The sequence below is a fragment of the Oncorhynchus mykiss genome, chromosome 9, assembly GCF_057628025.1.
Source record: "Oncorhynchus mykiss isolate SJ-2025 chromosome 9, ASM5762802v1, whole genome shotgun sequence".
NCBI classification, from domain to species: domain Eukaryota; kingdom Metazoa; phylum Chordata; class Actinopteri; order Salmoniformes; family Salmonidae; genus Oncorhynchus; species Oncorhynchus mykiss.
The window spans coordinates 54,614,899-54,629,898 of record NC_143030.1 but is presented as its reverse complement, the minus strand read 5'-3'; the positions used below and the strand labels follow the sequence as shown (position 1 = coordinate 54,629,898).

The following is a 15,000-nucleotide window of genomic DNA, read 5'->3' as shown; positions in this document are numbered from 1 at the left end:
ACACACACACACATGGACACACGGACACACGGACACACACACACACACACACACACACACACACAGAGCTGCCGACATGGACTGGAGCACAGAGCAGCAATCACGAGAGGCATCTCCCTTATGTGGGTGGTTGGAAGAACTACACTCTGGAACAAACAGAAGCCTCCCGGTGCAGCACAAAGCAATAAACTCCTCCTCCCGCTCCCACCACCCCCCCAAACAGCTGGCAGCATCCCGACAACAACTTGCCGTTACTTCGTTAGAAAACTTCCAAGCAGCAATGGAACATGGGATACTGGTTTGTTCCGTTGGTTATCTAAGACTCCTGTAAGACTACTGTAAGACTCCTGTAAGGCTCCTTCCTGTAAGGCTAGTGTAAGACTCCTTCCTGTAAGACTCCTGTAAGGCTCCTGTAAGGATCCTTCCTGTAAGACTCCTGTAAGACTCCTGTAAGGTTCCTGTAAGGCTCCTTCCTGTAAGGCTCCTGTAAGACTCCTGTAAGGCTCCTTCCTGTAAGGCTCGTGTAAAACTCCTGTAAGGTTCCTACTCCACCATTATTATTGTATACATACTGTGCCACGCATGTTCTAGACACACTGCTCATGTGGATCTCATCTGACGGGTCCAATCGTGAGTTGTGCATGTCTCTAGTTCTAACCTTAGTGACAAGGTGAACACTACTCCTCCGCTCTACCAGTGACTATGTTCAGCACGTCAACATTATGGTCCCAAAACACAGAACTGAGCAAGATGAATGCTTCCATTATTAAACACTCCTGCAGTGTCACAGTATGACGAACAACATCCCAGACAAGCGGAAGCCATTCACATGAGGAAGTAGGCAGTAGAGGACTAACTGGTTCTGTTTCAGCTCTCACAATCACATTATGGTGTTACGACTCAGCACAGTCGTTATCATTCGCGGTGTCCTCCGGGTTAACGAGTGATCTCAGTGGCACAGAAAGGACAGCAGAGACGAGGCGAGCCAGAAGCCTGCAGATCTTGCTCATCCCAGCATCAATAAGCATTTTAAGGGAGATTGTGAGAGAGACAGAGAGAGGGGGATAGGGAGAAAGAGGGGGAGAGGGAGAGAGAGGGGGAGAGGGAGAGAGGTGGGGAGAGGGAGAGAGAGATAGAGAGCGGGGGAGAGGGAGAGAGAGGGGAGAGGGAGAGAGAGACAGAGAGAGGGGGAGAGGGAGAGAGACAGAGAGAGGGGAAAGGGAGAGAGAGGGTAGAGGGAGAGAGAGGGGGAGAGGGAGAGAGAGGGAGAGAGCCAGAGAGAGGGGGAGAGGGAGACAGAGACAGAGAGGGGGAGAGGGAAAGAGGGGGGAGAGGGAGAGAGAGACAGAGAGGGGAGAGGGAGAGAGGGGGGGAGAGGGGGAGAGGGAGAGAGGGGGGGAGAGACAGAGAGAGGGGGATAGGGAGAAAGAGGGGGAGAGGGAGAGAGAGGGGGAGAGGGAGAGAGGTGGGGAGAGAGAGAGAGAGATAGAGAGCGGAGGAGAGGGAGAGAGAGGGGAGAGGGAGAGAGAGACAGAGAGAGGGAGAGAGAGACAGAGAGAGGGAGAGAGAGAGAGGGAGAGAGAGACAGAGAGGAGGAGAGGGAGAGAGGGGGAGAGGGAGAGAGAGGGGGAGAGGGAGAGAGAGGGGAAGTGGGAGAGAGACAGAGAGGGAGAGGGAGAGAGAGAGGAAAAGGGAGAGAGAGGGGGAGAGGGAGCGAGAGAGAGAACCTGAGCACGTTTCTAAATACACAATCTGGTCCGACGTGAGTCTAATTTCTTCCAGAGCTCGTGGCATGTGACTCCAGGCTACCCACAAAGGGTGAACATTAGTATTCTGCCCATGCCAGGCTGTCCATACCATCCTGGCCTCACACCCAACTTCCACTGGAGCTTCACAAAATGGCCACTGAGACACATTATTAGCCAGGCCAAGCTGGCAGACACACCATTCCACGCCCACCATGCCCCAACTCTGGGTCTCCATAGCTGGGTTCTCCTTTGTGTGCCACAGGATGAACGATCTGCGGCTTGGCCACTGGAGCAGGTTTGCCAGCTGTGTCTAGGACACGCTACACCCCTGGCCCACTTCAGTAGGGCTTTATTGCAATCCTGTACAATGAGACTCCTTTAGACACCAGGAAATAGTTCACCTGAACCCTCTCTCAACTCTCTCTCTCTCTCCTTGTTGCTGTGTAGAATCAGGACTGTCCTGCTGCTAATTCCCACAGTCATGCTCAGCTGCTGCTAAGGCCTTAAGGACTGGGACAAGGGGAGGGGTAAGGTGGTGGTGCGTGGCCACAGCAACAGGGCTCACCTGTTCCCCTCACTTCAGTTGTGTAAATCAACACGGAAGCCTGAACTCCCCCCTAACGCCAGACCCCAACACTCCCCTGATCCTCTGGAGCTGTCCACACACACACAGACACACAGACACAGACACACACACACACACACACACACACACACACACACACACACACACACACACACACACACACACACACACACACACACACACACACACACACACACACACTCATCTGCTCCAGCTCTGCCAACACGGGCTGCAGCTCCGCTCTGTAATTAACCCGTTTGGCTACGCCTGTTCTGCTTACCCCGCTGAAAAACAATCTGTCCTTCTGATTATTCACACAATACTTTTTCTGCTCAGTACAAATATCAGTTCCCCCACTTACCCCTGTCCCGTCCATCACACCAGACAAAAGGACTGTTGCTGTTCACACAGAGAACCTACTTCCTGTTTATTGCTGTCGTTCTTGAGGACAGAGAGAGATACTGAAGAGAAAAGAGATCAAACACAACCAACAGTAATGTCTGCAGTTCTCCCTGCTCAGACACACACCCTGCGGAGTCTAAAGTCCTGCCTCAGTCAGAGCACAACATGTGCCAGAAGTGAAGGTGTGTTTGGAGCCTCCACGTCACAACAACGTCATAGAGATGCAACAGAATGGTTGTACAATGCGATGATGTTGTAGCCGATGATACCCTCCTGGACATGTGGCTCAACGATGGACATTGCATATTGATTGATTATGACTTTCCGTCGTTTTTGAAATTCTACTAGCACTAAGTTCTCCTCATGACAGAGACAGAAGTCAAAAGAGATGTTATCGGGGAGGGATATATATTTATTTCAAAGGGCTGTGTGCTAAACTCAGTGAGCCGTTGTTGTGCTGCTCTCTCTGTCCAGCTGTTTAAACCGTACCAGCAGTCTTTGTGCTCGGCCATCTAAGCATGGAGCCTATATCTGTCTCTGCCTTGGCCCCACCCACCCAGGCCTTATCACAAACAGTATCACAGCTCATGCAAGCATGCAAGAGGGTGTGTGCAGTATGTCCAATGTACGAACCACTTTGCCCTGCCTAGCTGGGGAGAGTGAGTCTCACTGACCCATGTACGCCTTAGCATTGAGTAGTTACGACTAAGGTTGAGATAGCGTCACCTTTACCTTGAACATTCCCAGATTTCTGTCCAAAGGCTCTGTGAGCCAGACCGCTCCTAAAGAACACGCCATCTCTCAACACACTGAGTCAGAATAACAGCTCACCTAACCTCATGACTGGAGCCTCTCTCAGGTGAACAACACAGGACTATACTGCTCTCTCAGACTGGCCGACTCTGCTGTCTACTGTATGTGTCTCTGTCTAGATCAGTCTAGAGGTCTGACTGCATGTCTCTGTTAGGGATATACTCTCTCTCGCTCTCTCTCTCTCTCTCTCTCTCTCTCTCTCTCTCTCACTTACACAGTCAATCAGCTTCTCGAAAGGCATGCATTAGTCAAACGCCGGGAATCATTTGTGTAGACTAGTGCCTGAGCAATAACGGGAGTGTGTTAACGTGTGTGTGGCAAGGGTGCAGTGATTCACGAGTGGCAACCTGCTTCTTGTAAAACACATTTAAGGGGAAAATAGAGAGAAGAATGACTTGGCCTGAGGGCTACCAGAATAAGATCAAGGCAGAAGAATGAGACTGGCTGAGGGCTACCAGAATAAGATCAAGGCAGAAGAATGAGACTGGCTGAGGGCTACCAGAATAATGTCAAGGGAGAAGAATGAGACTGGCTGAGGGCTACCAGAATAAGGTCAAGGGAGAAGAATGAGACTGGCTGAGGGCTACCAGGATAAGGTCAAGGGAGAAGAATGAGACTGGCTGAGGTCTACCAGAATAAGGTCAAGGGAGAAGAATGAGACTGGCTGAGGGCTACCAGAATAAGGTCAAGGGAGAAGAATGAGACTGGCTGAGGGCTACCAGAATAAGGTCAAGGGAGAAGAATGAGACTGGCTGAGGGCTACCAGAATAAGGTCAAGGGAGAAGAATGAGACTGGCTGAGGGCTACCAGAATAAGGTCAAGGGAGAAGAATGAGACTGGCTGAGGGCTACCAGAATAAGGTCAAGGGAGAAGAATGAGACTGGCTGAGGGCTACCAGAATAAGGTCAAGGCAGAAGAATGAGACTGGCTGAGGGCTACCAGAATAAGGTCAAGGGAGAAGAATGAGACTGGCTGAGGGCTACCAGAATAAGATCAAGGCAGAAGAATGAGACTGGCTGAGGGCTACCAGAATAAGGTCAAGGCAGAAGAATGAGACTGGCTGAGGGCTACCAGAATAAGATCAAGGCAGAAGAATGAGACTGGCTGAGGGCTACCAGACTAAGGTCAAGGGAGAAGAATGAGACTGGCTGAGGGCTACCAGAATAAGGTCAAGGGAGAAGAATGAGACTGGCTGAGGGCTACCAGAATAAGGTCAAGGGAGAAGAATGAGACTGGCTGAGGGCTACCAGAATAAGGTCAAGGCAGAAGAATGAGACTGGCTGAGGGCTACCAGAATAAGGTCAAGGCAGAAGAATGAGACTGCCTGGTGAAATAGTTCTGTTATCACTCTGAAGCACCAGAATGTTCGGATATTAACAGTAGTCTGCCAAAAAGCAGTGGGCAGCCCACCAAACAGTTCCCTTTCTACTGAGCTCACATTTTTAGCAACTCAGCACAACACAAAGAACATACAGCCGGTCTCCTTCTGTGCTCCCCTCTCCTCCTCTTTCCTCCAGAGCGTAGCGTGCCTGTAGCCTCCTTCCTACACTATGAGGAACCTAATCTGGGAGAGCAATCAGACACTCCTGTTCACTCCTCACCACGTTACTCCTTTCTGGGGCAGGAATGAAGTCCTGGCCCTGTTATAGCACTGAGCATTGAGACCCAGTACAGGACTCTATAGTACACACACACACACACACACACACACACACACACACACACACACACACACACACACACACACACACACACACACACAAACACACACACACACACACACACACACACACACACATGCAATCACACACACACACACGCACACTAGCATGTCCCTAGGAGCAGGAGGAGAGGAGGCGTTGTTGACTGACTGGCCCTATATTCAGCCTTGTTTCTGCAGCTTAGTGCAGCTCCCCAGTGGGGTCAAGGAGCTGCCTGTACAGAGCAGGAAAACTAAAAATACAACCAGCCAGCAACCACAAGACAGACTCAAAACATGTGGCACCTGTGATCATCAAGCCAGAGGACTGATTCCAAGATTCTAAGACATTCCTGTCTGTAACTCCTCTCTCTCTCTCTCCCGTCTCTCTCTCTCTCTCCCGTCTCGCTCTCTCCTGTCTCTCTCTCTCTCTCTGTGTCTCTCTCTCTCTCTCTCTCTCCCGTCTCTCTCTCTCTCCCGTCTCTCTCTCTCCTGTCTCTCTCTCTCTCCCGTCTCTCTCTCTCCCGTCTCTCTCTCTCTCCCGTCTCTCTCTCTCCTGTCTCTCTCTCTCTCCCGTCTCTCTCTCTCCCGTCTCTCTCTTTCTCCCTGTCTCTCTCTCTCCCGTCTCTCTCTCCCGTCTCTCTCTCTCTCTCTCCCGTCTCTCTCTCTCCTGTCTCTCTCTCTCCCGTCTCTCTCTCTCTCCCGTCTCTCTCTCTCTCCCGTCTCTCTCTCTCCCGTCTCTCTCTCTCTCCCGTCTCTCTCTCTCTCTGTCCCATCTCTCCCGTCTCTCTCTCTCCCCGTCTCTATCTCTCCCATCTCTCTCTCTCTCCCATCTCTCCCGTCTCTCTCTCTCTGTCTCTCTCTCTCTCTCCTGTCTCTCTCTCCCGTCTCTCTCTCTCTCCCATCTCTCTCTCTCCGTCTCTCTCTCTCTCTCTCTCTCCCGTCTCTCTCTCTCCTGTATCTCTCTCTCCCGTCTCTCTCTCTCCCCGTCTCTCTCTCTCCCGTCTCTCTCTCCCGTCTCTCTCTCTCTCTCTCCCCTGTCACTCTCTCTCCCCGTCTCTCTCTCTCTCCCATCTCTCCCGTCTCTCTCTCTCCCCGTCTCTCTCTCTCCCATCTCTCTCTCTCTCACATCTCTCTCTCTCTCCCATCTCTCCCGTCTCTCTCTCTCTCTGTCTCTCTCTCTCTCCCATCTCTCTCTCTCCTGTCTCTCTCTCTCCCCGTCTCTCTCTCTCTCCCGTCTCTCTCTCTCTCTCTCTCCAGTCTCTCTCTCTCCCCGTCTCTCTCTCCCTCTCTCTCCAGTCTCTCTCTCTCCCGTCTCTCTCTCCCATCTCTCTCTCTCCCGTCTCTCTCTCTCTCCAGTCTCTCTCTCTCTCCCGTCTCTCTCTCTCTCCCGTCTCTCTCTCTCTCTCTCCCGTCTCTCTCTCTCTCCCGTCTCTCTCTCCCCGTCTCTCTCCCGTCTCTCTCTCTCCCGTCTCTCTCTCTCCCCCGTCTCTCTCTCTCCCCATCTCTCTCCCCGTCTCTCTCTCTCTCCCATCTCTCCCGTCTCTCTCTCTCTCCCCCGTCTCTCTCCCGTCTCTCTCCCCCACCTCTCTCTCTCTCCATAATGCTGTGTTCAAAAGCAAAGGATCTTATGGCCTTATTCTAAATATGAGATCTGTCACTATCGGCCTCAACATACTCAGTACTGTAGCAGGATGTTTACCGGCCAGGCGGAGCAGCAGCATTAATGATGTATTGTCTTTGCACTACGTCTATGTAGAATACGGTTGTTATTGTTGGGGGGTAGAGCTCATGGAATAAAACCAGTAGCCAACCAAATCTCCCGGGGTCAAACTACATGCCAATTTCCATTTCTCTGAGTCCATCATGGCCTATATATATATACACGCCTGCTATGGAAGATATGACCTGTGTATAATTGTTGGAAATCCGTGTGCTATAAAAGGCAGTCATGGATAGGGTTTATGTTTCAGTGTTTAGATGGGGTCAAAACATCGGCCAGAGTAACCATGACGATGGCGGTTATAGCAGGGATTATCTCCTCAAGGTCAGGGGTCAAAGTCCTGCCATGATGCCAATACCGCTGCTGCTGTTTAGTGACACACACACACACACACACACACACACACACACACACACACACACACACACACACACACACACACACACACACACAGACAAGCCACTTTTTCCAGCAGACCAAACTAGAGCTTCACATGTTTTTATTACATGTGTGTATGTGAATATTTAACCCGAAATACTGTAGCAGTAGAGTTATAGACAGAGGCCCTTCTCTGGCCCCCTCTTGCCTAGTTACATAAAATAAATAAATAACGCTCCTTTGGTTGTGTGTGTTTACATCATCAAGTCGTTACTCATATCCAGTCCCTACAGACACACCATGCTTCTCCTCAGAGGCTTCCATCTCCCAGTAATAATGACCCATTTCTAAACTCTGCTCAGCATACTATCCACTGTCCTGCCCAAAGCCAACAGAACCAGTGTGTCTGAGTGTGTCCCAGCCAGGCCAGGGCCCGCTCCCTCCCAGCAGTATTTCTTCTGGAGTTCTGCACCTTGTCTTTCCCATCCAGCACCTCACACAGGAATCAACACAGAGGCTTCTCTGCCATCCAGAGACAGAGGCTAATGCTGTCTGTCTGAATGCAGGGCTATGCTACTGACGTGGTGGGTCGTCTTGAGTGTTGTGCTCCAGGGCACACCGGCTGTGGTTCATATCTGAGAGGGGATCAAATCAACAGTCGTTTGGTCCTCTCTCGCTAACCACCCCCCTGGTATCCCCACCAATGTACTGTGTGGGCTGTCCCTCTTTGGGGAGGAGGGGGAGGCAGACAAGAGGGATGCTAGAACTAAACTACCATCTCACCCTCTCACTGCAGCTGTCTGGCCTGATGGCTCAATGCTCAGTCTATCACTTCAATTCATGTTAATAAGTCTACCTCTTACAGTGTATAAGATGCTCACTCTGTGCAGGTAGTGTGTGATGAGACACGGAACCTTTACAATCTGTCTGGCTGTTTGGTCTCGCTCTCTGTGTTCCAGAATGCTCCCCGAGGCGTCTGACTCGGCAGCCTTGGCTTTGAGAGGGATCTGTGCCTGATCACTGTAGGGTGCTGCTGTCTAAACTGACTGATGTGATGCAGAAACCAAATGAAACAAGCCCATTTCCCTCAGTTGAGCCTCATACAGAGTTGAGGACTGATCTTCAATGCCTCCCCCTCTCTCTCCTTCTCTCTTTCTCTCTCTCCTCCCCCTGTTTGCCCTGTCTCTCTCAATGGGTTAAAAGGGAAAGGCTCTCTGAAATGGGAGCCAAAACTATGCTTTCTTTCTTCTTGTGATGTCAGATAAATGGACAAGAACACCTGTCTTTGCCATTCAGTGTGTTCGTGCAAGTGGATTTGTGTGCTTTCAGGCTGTGTGCGTATACACGAGGCAGGGCAGAATGCATCAGTCAGCTTGTGACCTTTTCTGGATGCATGGAGAATTAATTAACCCTGACGGATCCTGTACATGACTTGGAGGGGAATCACTATGTCCCCAAGCAACCTCTGCTACTGTGTCTGTTTGTGTATTAAGGGGAGAGGGAGAGAGATAGAGAGAGAGAGATAGAGAGAGAGGGACATAAAGAAGGAAAGAAAGAGTAATATGAGAAGATATAAGTATTCTGACACAGAGAGAAGCAGGTGTATATTGTGCTGTGAATGGCATCATGGTGGGGGGGTGGAGGAGGCTGTGTTACACACTGTCCCAGAGAAAACCTGTCCCCACGGTAACCACAGGGGGCCCCTGTGACACAGAGACAGAGGACTGTAGGAAACATCTGACATACATCATGGAACAGAACAGAACAGGGGACAAGGAGGAGGAAGTGAGAACGAGAGAGAGAGAGAGAGAGAGAGAGAGAGAGAGAGAGAGAGAGAGAGAGAGAGAGAGAGAGAGAGAATGAGAGAGAGAGAGAGAGAGAGAGAGAGGGAGAAAGAGAAAGACAGAGAAGGGGATGTATCAAGGGAGAGGTGGATTGCCAAAAACCTGCAAGTTCAATCCCACCTGCATCAGCGTTCTCTTTTCCCCACTGCTCTTTCTCTCTGCTGGAGGTAAGTGAAAAAAAGTAGCAAGCAATGTTTCAAACTTTGAATCACCCGAGAGAAAAAAAAGTTTTTTCTAGCAGCACACCCATTTGTCCTCTTTCTGCCGTCCTAGCCTGTTCCAGAGGCTCACGTTCCTTTCTTCACAGAAAGAGAACCAGAGATTTGAGAGCCAGCGCTAAATCTGCCAAAACATTTAGTCATTCCTGGATGGAGAAATACGGCACCCTCTTACTATGTCCTTCTAATACCAAGGATTAGCCCCCTAGCTCATCACTCTTCTGGAGACATCTATCACACACACACCCGCACAAACACACACACACACACGCACACTGACATTCCTTTTGTCTCCCAAGCACTATGTCAAGTGCTCTGGTCTATCAGTGGGGGTACTTTTCTACAATAAAGGGTTGCTGGTAGATCTCCCCCACACACGCACACACACTCACACACACACACACACACACACGCACACACACTCCCACACACACACACTCACACTCACGTTAAAGGTTCCACCCTGAAGCCATGCTCACAAGTCATCTGAAGCAGTCTCTATCAGATCTTTAATGTGCTCTATAATTACCTACGCTACACTCTAGACAACAATCTGATTCACATGTTCTACTTAAATATCCATACACTCAGAATGTACACACCCTGGTAAATGGTAACAGAAACACACACGCTAACACACTTGTATTTACGTGACTGACACACCGGCTCACAAACATGAAACGTAGAGTCAGCACTGGGCCACTTTATTCTCCAGTAATAGTCATTTGGGAAAAAGGTCTAATTAGCCTAGCGTTAGCCCTACGGCTCTGACATTATTCCCTAGTGCTCCGGAGCTGGCGCACGGAGAGCTGAGACATGTTCATATTAGAGGTCGACCGATTCATCAGAATGGCCAATTTTAAGTTTTCATAACAATCGGAAATCTGTATTTTTGGCCGCCGATTTGCTGAATTTTTTGTTTTTTTCTATTTTTTATACCTTTATTTAACTAGGCAAGTCAGCTAAGAACACATTCTTATTTTCAATGACGGCCTAGGAACAGTGGGTTAACTGCCTTGTTCAGGGGCAGAACGACAGATTTTCACCTTGTCAGCTCGGGGGAACCAATCTTGCAACCTTACAGTTAACTAGTCCAACGCAATAACGACCTGCCTCTCTCTCGTTGCACTCCACAAGGAGACTGACTGCCTGTTACGCGAATGCAGTAAGCCAAGGTAAGTTGCTAGCTAGCATTAAACTTATCTTATAAAAAACAATCAATCATAATCACTAGTTAACTACACATGGTTGATGATATTACTAGATATTATCTAGTGTGTCCTGCGTTGCATATAATCTGACTGAGCATACAAGCAGACAAGTATCTGACTGAGCGGTGGTAGGCAGAAGCAGGTGCGTAAACATTCATTCAAACAGCACTTTCGTGCATTTTGCCAGCAGCTCTTCGTTGTGCGTCAAGCATTGCGCTGTTTATGACTTCAAGCCTATCAACTCCCGAAATGAGGCAGGTGTAACCGAAGTGAAATGGCTGGCTAGTTAGCGCGCGCTAACTAGAGGGACGGAAGCTTTACTGTTTCACTGGCAATACTAAAGTGCCTATAAGAACATCCAATAGTCAAAGGTTAATGAAATACAAATGGTATAGAGAGAAATAGAGGGAAATAGTCCTATAATTCCTATAATAACTACAACCTAAAATGTACTACCTGGGAATATTGAAGACTCATGTTAAAAGGAACCACCAGCTTTCATATGTTCACATGTTCTGAGCAAGGTACTGAAATGTTAACTTTCTTACATAGCACATATTGCACTTTTACTTTCTTCTCCAACACTTTGTTTTTGCATTATTTAAACGAAATTGAACATGTTTCATTATTTACTTGAGGCTCAATTGATTTTATTGATGTATTATATTAAGTTAAAATAAGTGTTCATTCAGTATTGTTGTAATTGTCATTATTACAAATACATTTAAAAAAATGAAACAAGCCCATTAATTAATCGGCATCTGCTTTTTTGGTCCTCCAATAATGGGTATCGGTGTTGAAAAATCATAATCGGTCGACCTCTAGTTCATATCCCTGGGGAATAACAGCACAGTTCCCAAGACACTGAGGGTTCTACAAAGCAGACCGCGGTAAGGCCCAGAGGACCAGCTACACTGTGGATGTCCAACCAACCACTCCGCTCAGTTCTGTTCTGAGGATGCGTAGAGGGGTACAAATAAAAGACATGGGGGGCACTGAAAACACAAAAGAAGAACAATGAAAGAGAAACAGTAGAGAGGAGGGGAAGGATGAGGAGGAGATGGCATGGGAGGCAAGGAAACCACTCATTTAAATGGTGGAAGCAGGGGGGTGAAAAACAATATTGTCCCTTTTGTTAGTTGGTCCCTCTCTTTCTTGCCCTCTGTGTGTTTGTGGCAGTGCTGAGAGGGTAGATAGACGGGGTACCATCTGTGAGAGCCGTGGCATTTGGTCACTACAGCCACTTACGCCCCCAGAACACTGCCTGTGTGTTTACTTAGTCAGGACCCAGCACCCGGCAGCCTTGACGCCAGCCGTGTGTCTACACACTCTGTCAGGACCAGGCAGCGGTGTGTGTGTGCACATAACTAGGAGCCCTGACAACTATAATGGGTCTTTTCTTCTACTCTGTGATGGTCTCCCTGTGTGTTCAGTTAACTCAACACTCCATTGTGACCCTGGGGTCTGAGGATGAGGTGGGAGACCTGAAAGAGGCTTTCTCCTCAAAGAGGTGGACAGAAAACAGGCTTATAAATGCTGTCAATCTCTCTCTCTCCCCCCCCCTCTCTTACTTCTGTTACTCTGCTTACCTCTACAGGGTCTTTACTCAACAAAACACACAGAGATAGATCCGTCTGGCCTCGGCATACGCTCCACTGTGCACACATTCCCACAGGTTGTTTGCTGCTGCTGAGTTTGGAGAAGGGACACTAACAAGAGGATATGTGGATATGAATATGTAAATAGCATTTATAAGATAGTGTATAAGTGGTCAAGTTTTGTCTTGATTCCTCTGTAAATATATTTGTTGGACGGTGGTGTGTAATGAGCGGCAACCAGACGCTGCACTTGACACATCTATGAAATTGCCTTTTCCAATAAGCATGCACCCATTAAGTAAATGACTGTAAAAACTGTTAAATCTGTTAAATCCCCGTGGATTGATGAGGATTTGAAAAATGGTATGGTTGAGAGGGAGGAGGCAAAAGGAATGGCAAATAAGTCTGACTGCACAGCCGATTGGCAAACTTACTGCAAATTGAGATGTGACCGAACTGAACAAAAAAGAAGAAGAAGCTATACTATGAAACAAAGATATACAAGATATATAAAGAATGATAGTAAAAAGCTTTGGAGCCCCTTTAATTACATTTTGGGCAAAAAGGCAAACTCGGCTCCATCATTCATCGTATCAGATGGCTCATTCATCACAAAACCCACTGATATTGCCAACTACTTTAATGATTTTTGAATTGGCAAGATTAACAAAAGTCTGAATCTACACATGCATAACTGGCCGAATTATGAAATGTGGAAGAATGTGGAAGAGGTGGGAAAATGATTATAGTCAATCAACAATGACAAGCCCCCTGGGTCTGACAACTTGGATGTAAAATGACTGAGGATGATAGCGGACTATATTGCCACTCCTATTTGTCATCTATTCAATCTAAGCCTACAGGAAAGTGTGAGCACTCAGGCCTGGATGGAAGCAAAAGTCATTCCGCTACCCAAGAACAGCAAAGCACCATTTACTGGTTCAAACAGTCGACCAATCAGCTTGTTACCAATCCTAAGTAGACTTTTGGAAAAAATTATGTTCGACTAGAATTAATGCTATTTTACAGTAAACAAATTAACAAAAGATTTTCTGCACACTTACATGGAAGGGCATTCAACAATGACACTTTTACAAATGACATGATTGGCTGAGAGAAATTGATAATAAAAAGATTGTAGGGGCTTTTTTGTTCGACTTCAGTGCAGCTTTTGACATTATTGATCATTGCTGCTGGAAAAAATGTATGTGTTATGGCTTTACATCCACTGCTATATTGTGGATTGAGAGTTACCTGTTTAACAGAACACAGAGGGTGTTCTTTAATGGAAACCTCTCCATCATAATCTAGGTAGAATCAGGAATTCCCCAGGGCAGCTGTCTAAGCCCATTACTTTTTTCAATTTTTACTAATGACCTGCCTCTGGCTCTGAGTAAAACCTCTGTGTCTATGTATGCTGATGACTCCACACTATACACGTCAGCTACCACAGCAAGTAAAATCACTAACTAATAAGTTAGTACTAAACATTTCAAAAACTAAAAGCATTCACTAAACCCTAAACCTCAACTAAATATTGTAAGGCATAATGTGGAAACTGAGAAAGTTGAGGTGACTGTCATGGCCCAAACATATTGATGCAACAGTAACTAAGATGAGAGAGGTCTGTCCATAATAAAGTGATCTTCAGCCTTCTTAACAATGCTATCAACAAGGCAGGTCCTTGAGGCCATTGTTTTGTCGCACCTGGACTACTGTCCAGTTGTGTTGTCAGCTGCCACAAAGAGGGACTTAAGAAAATTACAATGGGCCCAGCAGCACGGCTGGCCCTCAAATGTGCATGTCAATCTCCTGGCTCAAAGTAGAGGAGAGATTGACTTCATCACTACTTGTATTTGTAAGAAGGGTTGACATGTTGAATGCAGCGAGCAGTCCATTTAAACTACTAGCACACAGCTCAGACACCCATGCATACCCCACAAGACATGCCACCAGAGGTCTCTACACAGCCCCAAGTCCAGAACAGACTGTGCACAGTACTACATAGAGCCATGACTACATGTAGCTCTAATTCCATATCAAGTAACTGAGGCAAGCAGTAAAATCAAATAAAAAAACGGGATAAAAATACACCTTATGGAACAGCGGGACTGTGAAGAGACACACACACAGGTACAGACACACAGACACATAACATACGCACTCTAAACACACGTACACATGGATTTTGTGTTGTAGATATGTGGTAGTAGAGTAGTGGCCTGAGGGCACACACTTAATCTGTTTGTGAAATGTATTGTAATGTTTTTAAAATGGTATACAACTGCCTTAATGTTGCTGGACCCCAGGAAGAGTAGCTGCTGTCTTGGCAGCACCTAATGGGGATCCATAATACATACAAATACAAATAGCAGACACTAAAGAGAAAAGGGTGGGGGTGGTTAGGTATATAAAGGGAGTGACGAGTAAGGGTGAACGTCCTCATGGTGTCTGTTCTATAGAGAGAGAGAGTCTGGCAGGAGTCCAGTGGTCTCAGAGCTGCTGGTGCCAGTGATCCTATCACCACAAACCCATTGGCTGACTGACTGGACACAGCCAGCTCATCTGTTCCAAACAGCTAAAGTTACCTCCTCTTTGCTCTGCTCTTTAAAGACCCCCCACATCCCGCCAACACCCTCCAACACACACACAACTATAAGTCTGTCTGTGTGCACGCATACTGTGAACACCAGTCAATGCCGCAATTTTATTCTGTTACTGGCAATTAGTAAAATTAGGTTTTCCGTTGTTTTTCTGTTTGCTGAATATAATTGTCCCAT

At 47.6% G+C, this 15,000-nt stretch overlaps 1 protein-coding gene across 2 annotated transcripts in view; it reads right to left on the bottom strand.

Annotated features, from left to right (window-relative positions):
- Positions 1-15,000, bottom strand: part of arhgap46b (Rho GTPase activating protein 46b) — a 94,917-nt gene that overhangs the window by 65,082 nt on the left and 14,835 nt on the right. Inside the window, exon 1 of one of the 2 annotated variants that reach the window (XM_021616046.3) lies at positions 2,696-2,874. The exons of the other annotated variant lie outside the window; for it this stretch is intronic. The gene's annotated coding sequence lies outside the window, so the exon portion shown is untranslated. Of the gene's footprint in view, positions 1-2,695; positions 2,875-15,000 lie in introns of those variants that run through there. 2 annotated transcript variants of the gene reach the window in all.